Genomic DNA, 12,532 nt, shown 5'->3' with positions numbered 1-12,532 from the left:
ACTTCAAGGATCACCTAGCGAGGTGTGTTGAAAAGGCCCCAGACTTTGAAATCGGAACGATGGGATTCAAGCATCACATCAGTATTTGCCAGGCAAGTCATTGTGTGTCTGTCAGTTAGGATTTCTGAGCTGTGAGTACCAACTGAAAATACTTTGTGCACCGAAGAGTTATGGGTAAATATGCGTAATTTATTTTTATTCTTCCCACTCAATTTATTATTTGTTTGTTTCAATGACAGAGTCCAATGCCTTCTGTTTTTGATGTACAGTTCTAGGGATTTTTAACACATGCAGAAATTTATGTAACCGCCCCCCCCCCATCGGGATACAGAATAGTTCTTATTACGCCCCCCAAACTCCCTCCTGCCTACGGTTTACAGTCACACCATCCCTGCACCCTGCACTCCTAGCAACCACTGATGTGTTCTCTGTCACTATAGTTCTGTGTTTTGTTTACGAAAACAACGGTAGATGGACTCCTACAGTACACAGCCTTTGAGACAGATTTCTCTCACTCAGCATAAAGCCTTTGAAATGTATCCAAGTAATTGCATGTATCAAAAAGTCATTCCTTTCATTGCTGAGCACCGTTCCACAGTATGGATAGGCCACAGTGTGCCGATCCGTGCGCCCACCGAAGGACGTGCGGGTTGTTATACTTTCTGGTGATTATAGAGAGACCAACCAACTGCACATTTGTGTACAGGTGTTTGCGTGAAGGTTTTCAGTTTCCTAAAGAAAAAAACCCAGGAGTGGGATTGGGGAGTTACGGGCTAAGTACATGACAGACTTGATTACAAATGCTCAACGGTTCTCTAGAGTGGCTGTGCCATGTCGCATCCCTGGGAGTGTGATTTCGTTTGAGAGAGAGGACATGGAGGTCCGGAGAAGTGACAGGACTCCCTTCTGATCACAAGGCAAAAGAGGAACTGTGGGGAGGAGAGCTAGAGAATGGTCAGTTCCCAGTCCTGCGCATTTTCATTACACAGATTTAACGCTGTTCATTTCACAGATTCCTCCAGGCGACTGTTTGAGGGGAGAGGTCTATTTGTTGGCTTGTTTACTTATTTACTGGCCTCATTTTACAGGTGAAGAGACAGGTGGGAGGTGGGTATAGGAAAGCAAATGACCTCCCCGGGGTCACACGGCTCACCCAAGATGGATGGAGTTGGACTCCAAGGTCAGGCTCCATCCTTGTGCACAGTTCCCTCCGATTGCTGGAAGTCACAGCCAGAGGTTTATCTTGAATGAATCAACATTTCCACCTGCATGCTTATGCTCTGTTACAGAGAAAACATTTCCATGCTTTCCTAGCACGAACTGTGTTTATCAATAACTGTTCCTCAATTGCTTCAATTTTCACATTATTAAAAAGCTAAAACCTGTCTCACTTGTCGCTTTCTTCTCTCTGCTTGCAATGGGTTTTTCTTTTTTGTAACTGGGGCTGGGACTGAAAAATGAGAGAAGGATTTGGGTCTGGTGCCCACCTTGCCACCAGGCAACTCCCCGCTCCTTGGTCTCCTTCCTGTTGGCATCTCAGCAGCAGGTGGTCCCCAGCATCAGCCTGGGTCAGGGACGACCGGAGACGACCAGAGACCCACTCCAGTTCCAGCGTCCCAGGAGTGTCCATATCCAGTTTCATGGCTAAAAGATGTTTGATGGTTTTCAGCTCTGGGCTGTCTGTGTCAGAAGGGAAAAGCTGACAGCTCACTTTCAGAATCGGCTTTTATGGGAGCCTCATGTATCTTCTAGGCTAGAGTCCCCGCTTGGGCCCTGAAGGCAAAGAGAAAACAGGAAGGAAGCAACTAGGGAAGGAAGGAGGATAAAGAGAAAGAAAATAATGAAAGGTGAAAAGAAAGAACAAAGAAATGCAGAAAAGAGGGGAAAACCGAAAGAGAGAGAGAGAGAGAGAGAGAGAGAGAGAGAGAGAGAGAGAAGGAAAGATGGATAACACCAAGGAACAGGAAAAAAGACATGAAACAGGGTGGTTTGTTTTTCTTTCTTGCTGTTTGTGATAGATTACCCTGGACTAGCTGGAAGGGAACGGAGTAATTGGACCAAGCTAATTAGATCTTCATTTGATTTTGTGTTTGTTTGTTTGACTACTTAGTTTATAACTTGGCAGGGAATTTTATCACATATACTCTGCTAACTGGTTTATCTAAATGGAGATTGAGCATGAACAGAATTGACATTGGATTTGCTGCTTCAGACCACACAGGAGAGGGGAGAAAAACTTTTCAAGCAAATGCGGACGTCTAGGTGCAGTAGCAGACCTAACAGGGGACCTCAACAGCCTCTCGGAGTCCCAGGGACGGCAGAGTTGTTGGTAAGCAGGAGTCGGCTGAGCAAACACAGAGTGAGCAGTGTGGTACCCACTTACGAACTTGGAATTCACAGGCAGATCTGAGTTTAATTCCTGGCTTGACTACTATCTTTTTTGTCCTCTCTGAGCCTCCGTGTTCCCACCTGTGGAACGGGATACTAATGCTACCCAACTGGGCAGAGGCAAGGATTCAATAGCAGCAAGAAGTAGCAAGCGGATTCTTCGCCGCAAGTACAGCTTTTAGGAAGGGCTTGGTTCCCTATTCCTCCTTGGTCCGTTGTTGACCAAGACGAACACCAAGGCTCTAGGCTACGCCCCAATCCTTTACAACCTGGTTCCCATTAGAACCAGATTCTGGGACTGCAGCAACATACCTTTTCGGTTTCCCAATTAGCAAATTATATTGGATTTCAGTTTCCCTATTGGCAAATTACACTGGATTTTAGTTTCCCCATTGGCAAATTATGTTGGATTTCAGTTTCCCTATTGGTAAATCCTGTTCCAAGCAATGACTTACAGGGCTGGGCATTTGCAGTCCCTGGAATGTACACTCTCTCACTTTTGGGTTTCCCTTGCACTTTGGCCTCTGTGACCATTCTTACAGGGCCTCTAACTTCAGGTCAGGCATCTTACTCTCTGGGTTTCTTCTTCCCTGGCTGAGCTTTGTGACTCTCCATGGGGCTCACTTGGCAATGTCTCCTATCCTACTCAGAGACCATGACGTGCTGTGTCATCTATGTTGGTTTATGTGATTGTCAGAATGCCTTGAATGTAGGAGTTTGCTTCTGTCTCTGATCTCCAGTTCCTAACGGGATACCTGGTTGTGGCCAGCTTTTCATTAAAAAGCTTTGGTCCTAGGGACACCTGGGTGGCTCAGTCGGTTGAGCATCCAACTTCGGCTGAGGTCATGATCTTGCTGTTTGTGAGTTTGAGCCCCGCGTCAGGCTCGCTGCTGTCAGCACAGAGCCCACTTTGGATCCTCTGTCCCACCCCCCGCCCCTCCCCGACTTGCGCTCTCCCCAAGGTAAGTATTTTAAAAAAAGACCTGTGTTCCTAGCAGTAAGAGATTATCCAAGGGATTTTCAACCAGGCCATGGTTGGTATTATGGGAGGGACTATTCTTTATTGATAAGACTGTCCCACATACTGCAGGGCATGGAGCTTCCCTGGCCTCTACCTGCTAAATGTCAATTGTGTCCTCAAGTCACTGTGACCATCAAAAAATGCCTCTATACTTTTACAGATGCTCCTAAGGTGGCAGAGCTACCCCAGCCGAGAACCGCTGAAGTAACCCATTTGGTTTCAAGGAAAAGGATGTCAAGATTCAGACCAATAGTGCAAAGCCACGCCCCAAACACCACTTTTCTTGACTGTGGTTTGATTTCTATCAGTGTTCTATTTCTCAGTGTTTTCTTTTTTAAAATTCTGTTGCTTTTATTATTTCTACCCTATACTGAAACAAACCCACCCTTTGGCTTTGAAGATCCTGCTTTAATTTCCCAATGTGCAAACCATTATCTTGTATGGGGAGACGGTGGGGGGGAAATGACCAATTATCCCGCGGGCAGAAACCAGAGGGCCTCAGTGCTCTTGGCTGCATAGAGTTCTGAGTGAGGAGTCAGAATGCCCGATTTCCCCCACGGAGGCTGTGCCAACATACTTTCCTGAGACTTCCCAGACCAAGCAATTTGACTCACGGATTCCAAGAATTCAGACAGGAAAGCCCTCACTCTTCTTTCCAGGGCTGCATTTATGTGGTGATTCTGATGGAAGCAAATGGAGGAGCGGAGGAGTGTCTCAATCAGTGCAATCATTACCATAGCTCAGTGTTGAGAAACTCCTCGCAGATGCTGATAGGTAAGGAGGGGCCCCATGTGATCTGGTTCTTTGTCAGTCTGAGGATCGGCTGAGACCTACAATTTAGAGGGAAGACATTTGGATTTATGGCTGAAACCCGACCTGAGGTTTTCTGCCTCTGCAGCTCAAGTCTTTGCGACCTGGATCAAATGCAATTCTCCTTTCAGAGCTTCACCCTGACAGGAGTGAACTCACATAGTTATTGGTGGTAATCTCATCAGATAATAATGAGAGAGCTGTTTGTCTTTTCCAGGCAGCATACCATAGCAGAGAACACCAGCCCCCACCAGCGACCAAGGTTTCTTTCTTTATCCTGGATGCATGGCTGAACCTCATCTTAGCCCCCTTGCACTTGGAGAGGGGGAGCCAATGGAAGGTGGCGGTGTGGAGTATCTCCCTTGCAGGGCACTGCCTTCTCTCCTTCTGTGGCAGCCTTGGAGGTCCCATGTTGGAGATGGCAGTGCCACAAGATGGGAGGAGTCTTGGCCCTAAATCACTGTGAAGAAGGCTGCCCCCTGAACACTTGGTTAGACTTTGGAGTGGGCAAGAAGACGGTCTCAAACTCAGTGGCTTAGCAATAAAGCTGGACTTGTTACAGATGTGGGTGGTAGCCTACCCTGATGACACTGACCTTGCCTTCTCCCTGCCTCCCATTCCTTTGCTCTTAGCAGAGATTCTGAAGACAATGCTCAGAACTGATGTGCTCCATTACCCAATATAGTTTGATTCCCAAGTCCACCCCACCCCCATTAGAGCACCATTGCTATTTGAGAGACGAACCTATGGTTGGACTCTGTTTCTGGAACTTTCTGTGGCCTCAGGAAGGTCATGTTACAGCTGAGGAAACTGAACTCAGAGAAGGCAAGTGGGACTAACAGAACCAGGGGTAGTGGATTATTGTGGAGATTAGATGGGACCAGGGGTGGGAAGCATCTGGCACATAGAACGTGCTCAATAAAGGTCCATCACAACATTTTTCCTTCTCGCTGAAGAACAAAGAGCTTTATTTCCTGTCGAGGGAATCACAGAGCACAGGGAATAGTTAAGAAATTGTGGGAGAGGTATGTAGGCATTTCCTGATTCCCTCATCCCAATTCCCTCACCCCATTTAAGAACTCATCTTTTGGGGGTACCCTGGACTGGAAGAAGGGTTGTTGTTGTTTTAGTCTTGGTTCCTTGGACAAGTAACTGCTCTTCTCTGGACTTGAGTTTCTCTTTAGAATGGCGGGGTTGGACTAAATGACCTCCAAGAGCCCTCCAGCTCTGCCAGAGTGAAATTCCATGTTAATGTCAGAAGACTGAAGGACTGTGGAGAGAAAGGCATCAAGGATGAGGAGTAGGCTGGAACGGAGGCTTAGCGGTATCATATAACATGTCCCAAAGGACATAAGCCATGCTCCAAGGTCATACAGAAAAGATTTACAGCCTTGGAGTTCATAAATAATCCCTGGATAGCGGAGTCTTTTAAATATCCGATGACACTGGATGCCACAGTAGGGGAGAAAGCCCATTCTTCTTACAGACTCTAGTGTTATTGTGAACTTTTGCAAGAATGGATTCAGGCTTGCTTTCTTTTCCTTCTCTGGTCTTTTTCTTCTTCCCCCCCTCTCTTCTTCCTCCTCTCTCCCCTCTTTCTCTCTAGGTTCCTCCCCCTCCCTTCTCCTCTCCCTGTCCTGCTTTGCTAGTGACAACTACTTTCCCATTTTTCAAGAACTTTGCTTCTTTCACGGGTCTTTGATGCATGCATTTTATTAGCTAGTTTCCAACCCAACTTATTTAACTTAGGTACATTTTTTTTTCTACCTCTTATTTAGACTTAGCCATTTCTCCAGATACTATGGGGAGAGAATCAGGTCACTTTTTGATTAAACAATCTTGGTGACTTAATCACAACACTAATAACAGACTGACTCGTTTATACATTCAAGAGAGTGTCAGGCGCCATGATTTTAACTACTATTTCAGGCAGCTGAGATTGTTGCAGAAAGAGATTATGGTGGGGGGAGGCAATTCTGGAAAAAAACAAGTTGAAGACAAATTGGCTCTTTCCAACGCTGTTTATAGTCTTTAGGGATAATTGTGAATTCCAAGTTTTTGGGGACAAAATCATTAACTCTGACATTCCAATCAACCTTGAAATTAACTCCAATCTGAAACTTCAGCCACTGGGCAGGCATTTTTTGATGTGCAATCATGTGCTTTTTTTTTCTTTGGAGTAGAAAATTAAGAGCACAATTTGGAATCATAGAGACAGTGTTACCATAGCATTTTATTCCCAAGGTGGCCTTAATCACAATTACAGGGACACAATTGCAGGGAAATAGAGATTTCACCTGTATTAGGCCTCCTTCCTTCCCTTCGTCCTTAATACATACAGGTTGCATATTTTGACTAGAAACCACAACATCCCCAATTCTTAGCACAGTGCCCAGGATTTGTCAAAATGTCAAATGATTTCATTTTCTCAGCCACCCTGCAACCGAAGTATCACTATCACCATTTAGAAATGAGATTGCGGTAACTTTTGGACTTCAAAGTGGTAGAACCAAGATTTGATTTCTAGTCTGATTCCAAAACTTCTCTTTCCACTTTTGTGCCCAGAAAGCCCTTCCAGTAAGACCTCAGACAATTGAATGTAGTTGGGGAGAGAAGATTAAAACTGGGAACCAAACGTTAACGATGGAAGACAGGACCAAGGGACCAATGAGTATTTGGGCTCAAATGTCAAGGCCTCTGAGCTTTCCTCTTTTGTGATGGGAAATGTATGAAGGGGACCGTGCCGTCCCTGTTTGTCCTCCGTATCTACTCTCTTCTGATTCACTCCATGCCCAGAGTCTATAACCTCTATGGAATTTATCACCCTGGCTCTTTTTCCTGTTTTCCAGTTGAGTCGGGCCATAAAGCACAGCAGGATAGTCAAGGGCAGAAAAGAGAGAGGGTGAGGACTTAGACTTTCTTCTCCTTCCCTGTCTTGCCGTGGGTAGGGCAATGGCTGCATCCCTGTACAACAGCAATGCCTGTTGGGCAGTCCCTGTCTCCCAGCTTCCGGTATCACTGGGCTCCAGTAATGCTGATCCCTTTCCTTGCCCTTTTAGCTGGTGGGGTAGCAGTAGCTTTTTGCAATCCTGAGTCTCTGGCTATGTTGCTATCCCACATTGGTTCCCTTAACGCTGTCCACACCTCTGTAAATAATCTCTTCTGTAAGTTTTCTTCAGTTAAACACATTGTTCTGTTCCTTGCCAGGACACTGATTGACACAGGGAGTGTTGGACTGTATAATTGCAGATTACGTGTTAACATGGGCTGGTCAAGCAAAGCTTCTCTCCTGAAGCCAGGGACACATCTGCTTAAGTGATGGGAAGTATGTGAACAGAGGCTAATAATTTCGATAGCTCTATTTAGGCATTATAGCTATAATGCCTTCACTCTACCGTCCATTCATTCATTTATGTTTGTTCAATAAGTCAATAATGTTTTGGGGGGTGGCCACTGTGTGCCAGGCAGTCTTCCAAGCTCTGAAATTTAGATCGGAAATAAAACTGACAAACCAGCTGGGGGAGTGGAGTTTTCCTACCAGCTCAAGAAGAGTCATTCTCTCTCTTTTCTCAGATGGGGAAGTAGAAGAGGATAGAGAGTAGGGCTGTGTGGCTGTATGTTTGCTCAAAAAATTACCCCCCCCCCCCCAGCAAATATTTTCTACTAGTATTTGGGTGACCAAATCCCAACTCTTCTGAGGGTGAGGTATTTCTTGCTACTTGAAACCATATTGGTTCCTTAGTCTGCTGATACTAATCCCAACAAATTTAATCTGGGTCAAAGACTAACGATGTAGGCTTCTTTCCATGAGCAAAATAAACTTTCCATACAATCATGGGCTGAATTTGACATGGGCTATTGCTCAGCTGAAGAGATGGACTCATTTTTATATTCGCAATGTCAGATCCAGAAAACACCTAATGCATGGGAAGTTCCTGATACAGCATTTACCACATAATACAGATCCAACAGGTATTGTTATTTAATCCTCATTATCAACCTACAAGTTAGGGGAGAATTATTATTTTTTAAAGAGTTTGTTAGATTCTTACGTATTTGACATTTTTTTTTTTTAATGCTTCTTTATTTTGAGAGAGAGAGACCAAGTATGAGCTGGGGGTGGGGGGGGGGGAGGGACAGAGAGGGAGACACGGCATCCGAAGCAGGCTCCAGGCTCTAAGCTGTCTGCACAGAGCCCCATGTGGGGCTTGAACTCACGATCTGTGAGCTCATGACCTGAGCCAAAGGCGGACGCTCAACCGACTGAGCCACCCAGGTGCCCCTGTATTTGACACATTTCTGAAAGCTGTCATAAATGTTTTTAAAGTTCATTTTTTAATTGTATATTGAACTTATGAATTTAGTGGTCTTATTAAATTCACATGTTAACTCTAACAGTTTGCTCATAGATTCTTTTAGATTTTCTACATATACCATTAATGTCATCTGGGTGTAATATTATCCTTATTAATTCCTTTCCCACTCTTGTGCTCTTTTTATTTCCTCTCAACTTATTGCACTGGCTAAAACCTCCAGTGTTTTGCTGAACAGAAACGGTGATAGTGCAAACATCAGATTTCACTCCATTGGACCAGGGACACATGGTTTCCTCAGCTAAACCTTTCGGCTGAGAAATATGGCAGACGTAACATATACGTAATTTCAGTTATATAAATGTAAATGTTATGCATTGATAAAAATTTGGCATCACACCTGTGCAAGGTATGCAACATACCTATTGTCACTTGAGAAGCACTCCCTCAGTGTGTTTACCAATTAGCTTCTTTATCATCCTCTTTACCAGTCAGTATGATTCTCAGGGATTAGAGGGGAGGCTTTCTAGTTGTCCAATCTTGATAATATTACATACAAGGTTTAACGTTCTTGTCTGGCTAATCTATCTCACTTTCTCCACAATGTTCCCAAGAGAACTACACACTAACACGATGAGAAGCAAAGAATTTTCGTTATGAATTGCCTAAGTATTCTACTCGCTAACGTAGGACCACAAGGAGTCCTTCGTGAAACGGCTCGGATGAACTCAGCAGCTGAGGGACCTGTAAGATTACCCTCATACTACTTATTACACGTGTGTTTTGTCATTATTTGTTCAGTGATATTCCCAGGAGCTGACAGACCAAAGATCACGCACGCCTTATCTGTTCATTGCTCTATCCTAAGATCCCAGCAAGTACCTGGCATAGATCTACCATTTGTTGACTTTTAACTAGTATGGGAGGTGTCAAAAATGTTCCTCCATCTATGTGACACAAAGCCCCAGTTCATTCATTCATTGTTTAGTCATTCAATAACTATTTGAGGACATGCTATGTGCCAGCATCTATGTTACCCCTTTTCTATCCAATATATCATTTAGTTCTCTCAACATCCCTTCAACGTAGACATTATTACCCCCATTTGATAGATAAGTAAACTGGGGCTCGGTTTTAACAGAGTTCACATCCAAATCAACACTATTTGAATCGAAAAGCAATGTTTTGCAAAAGAAAAAAAAATGACAACAGACACAAAGAATATGGTGGGGTGAAGGTGTAGTAAGGCCTGGTCACAGCTTTGGAGGATCTGAATGGGTGTGATGTGGCACCAGCAGGGACTATTATATTTGAAAGCCAAAGTAATACGTGTCAGTCAGAAGCTCTAGACTTTAAGAAAAAAAAGAATTGTGGTGAGAAGAACCGTCCAATGGGAGAATGGTCAGCTTAGTGCCGTGAGCTCCCGTGTTGTCATTCTGGGATGGACCCTCTACTAAGGTATGAATCCCATGATGCCAACCTTGCCTTTTAGGGGCTCATAGTCTTGATGTGGGAGCAGCACAAGTCATTTGCTTGTTTACTGCTTGAGAGGGCAGCCCAAGGTACTATGGAGGCACAGACATAGGAGTGCATGACAACTCCTTCTCTATCAAGCCTTCCTTGAGAAATCTGGATGTAGTTAGAGAAAGACCTTGTGAGAAAAGTAGGCGAGGTCTAGATGAAGAAGAGAAAGGTATTCCAGGAAGAGGGATTGGCACATGAAAGAGGCCCGATGCCTCAAGTGCCTGTAGAGTAGATCTGGAGAAAAATGCTAGTAACTCAGTTGGGTGAAAGCTTAGGATCACACGCTGGGGCAATGACCTGGACACACAAGCCTCAGTTCTTGAAACGTCTTGCAAGACCTCCCAAGGAGGTCGGATTTCTCCTTGTGACCCACAGGGCAGAGTTCTAAGCCAAGGCCTGCCCATAGCTGACAGCCCGTCTCCTCCATGCATCCCAGTGTCTCTTAGCTAGCCTTGCTTCTGGCCTCAGTGTGGAAAATGTGTTAATTAGTGATGAAAACCATTGTGTTCTCCAGGCCTGTAAAGGCTTCCTGGGAGCACTTTGCAGAAAGAAGTCCTGGCTGTTGCTGTCAACATTTCATGTAACTCCTGTAATAACAGTATCCTGGGTCCCCAGGCAGTTTTCTCTTCTCCTGGGTGTGCCTGCCTCAGTGTCACTCAGAGAATCACATCACTGTGGCCTGGTGCTCCAGTGTGCACAGATCCATTCAGGCCTGGAACCCGTCAGAGACACAGGGAATTAGATGTGTCAGGAAGAGAGGGGCAGGGCCATATATCCGGGACAGTTTCCATACAGCTTTTTGGCTCCTCGTGGTGTTTGTGGAAAAAGAACATTTTTTGCTAAGGAGTGAGGTGCTCTTTGCTACCACCATTTTTTTTTTTTTTTTTTTTGCCCCCAGAGGTTGTTCTTGTATTTATCTGTTCATGACTTTGAAAATATGTAATAAACCCATTTGTATTTTAGCTGTAGTACCAACGAAATTATGCTCAGCTAGTGCCAATCCTCTTCTGGCAAACCTTTCCAAGCATTCAGCAACAGACAGCAACATTTGTTGGGTGGAAAGAAAAAAAGATCCAGACGTTTAGGACACACGTTGAGGGGTATGTGAAAACTCAAAATGTGATTCACTCGGAGAGGCATCTCAATCCCCATTTCACAGATGTGTAATTGGGCAAATCGCCTTAGCAGGGAACCTCAGGACAAATTCCTCCCCCCTCCCTACCCACCATTGCCAACTAGTCTCCACTCGCATCTAACTGGTTACTGTGAAACCTATTCATCAACGCACCCTATCTCTAGATCCATTTTTCACTCTTCTTTACTTGCCATTGACCCAAGAAGGCTGACATCTACAGATCACAGGACCCAGGCTCTCCTGACCTCTAGCTTCCAGTTGGCCTTGGCCAGTGAGAGGTACTGGCTCAAGATCAAAGAGTGGAAGGATAGAGAGGCTGGGTATGCTATTCCCTACCCGGCCTCCCCCAGTTTAGCCATGTTCTGTAGAAGCGGTGTTCCTGGCACTGTTCCTTTTGGATCAGCCATCTTCTCTGGCTTCTGATATCTCTGGGCTCTTATAATACCATTCCCTTCCCTTGTCCCCTCAGGTCTGGGGGTGGCGATACCTTCTGTTTCTTGGTTGGGCCTCATTCCCTTAACCCTGCCCATACCACTCAGGATGAACTTATTATTAAGTAAAATCCTTCTGAGTGTGCCTGTGCCCTGCCAGACCCACAGTGACAAAGTCGCCAAGCCTCTTAATTTTATTTCCCCAGGATCTCTCTCTTCTTTTCCCCACTAATGACTCTCTTCATTTCTGGGTTAGATTTATTAGATAGAGTCCTCCCCGTCTCCAGTCTGGCCAGCTCCTTTCATCCTCATGCTACAGTCAGATAGTTTCCTAGATCATGCATGCAAGCGTGCCATGTTCCAAATTAAGATCTTTCCATGGCTCTTCACTTCTCTTCAGGTCAAAGCCAAGCTCTGCCTGTCCACAAAGCCCTCCATGGCATGGCCTCAGCCAGCCTCTCCTTCCTGGCTGCTCCTCTTTAGGGGTTCCATGCTACAGCTATGAGGAAGCACTAGCTGCCTTCCAGGCCCATCCAGCATGCTTATGCTCTCCCAAGAAAATGGCTGCACAACTGGTATTTATTGAGCACTTACTATGCACCAGGCACAAACATAGGAATTTTTTGTTAATGGGCAATTCAATTTAATTCTCACATCAACCCAACTTGGCATCTGATTTATGGTCTCCATTTTACAGGTGGGGAATCTGGGGACAGCTCTGTGAGGGAAACTGCCATCATCATTCAGCTGAGAAGCAGTAGAGACAGGTTTTAAATCCAGGCATCCCAGCTCAGAGGGTCACAAACTGTAGTCAATGGGAGCTCAAAAACCAACTATTCTTTTAGATCCAGCTCAGAGCTCACCTCTACTGAGGCATTTCTCCTGATGTCCTCCAACAGAAGAAGCCATT

The 12,532-nt window shown here is 45.1% G+C and overlaps 1 long non-coding RNA gene across 1 annotated transcript; it reads left to right on the top strand.

The window, feature by feature from the left end:
* The first annotated feature begins 2,215 nt into the window (after positions 1–2,215).
* Positions 2,216–6,009, top strand: LOC132672681 (uncharacterized). The gene is made up of 3 exons (XR_009607639.3): positions 2,216–2,329; positions 4,069–4,183; positions 4,437–6,009. It is a non-coding gene; the product is annotated as an uncharacterized LOC132672681 (long non-coding RNA).
* The last annotated feature ends 6,523 nt before the right edge of the window (positions 6,010–12,532 follow it).

This window comes from Panthera onca, chromosome C1 (genome assembly GCF_046562875.1).
Source record: "Panthera onca isolate mPanOnc1 chromosome C1, mPanOnc1 haplotype 2, whole genome shotgun sequence".
Lineage (NCBI taxonomy): Eukaryota > Metazoa > Chordata > Mammalia > Carnivora > Felidae > Panthera > Panthera onca.
Note: the sequence above shows the minus strand (reverse complement) of the source record. Positions and strands in the feature narration are given on the sequence as shown.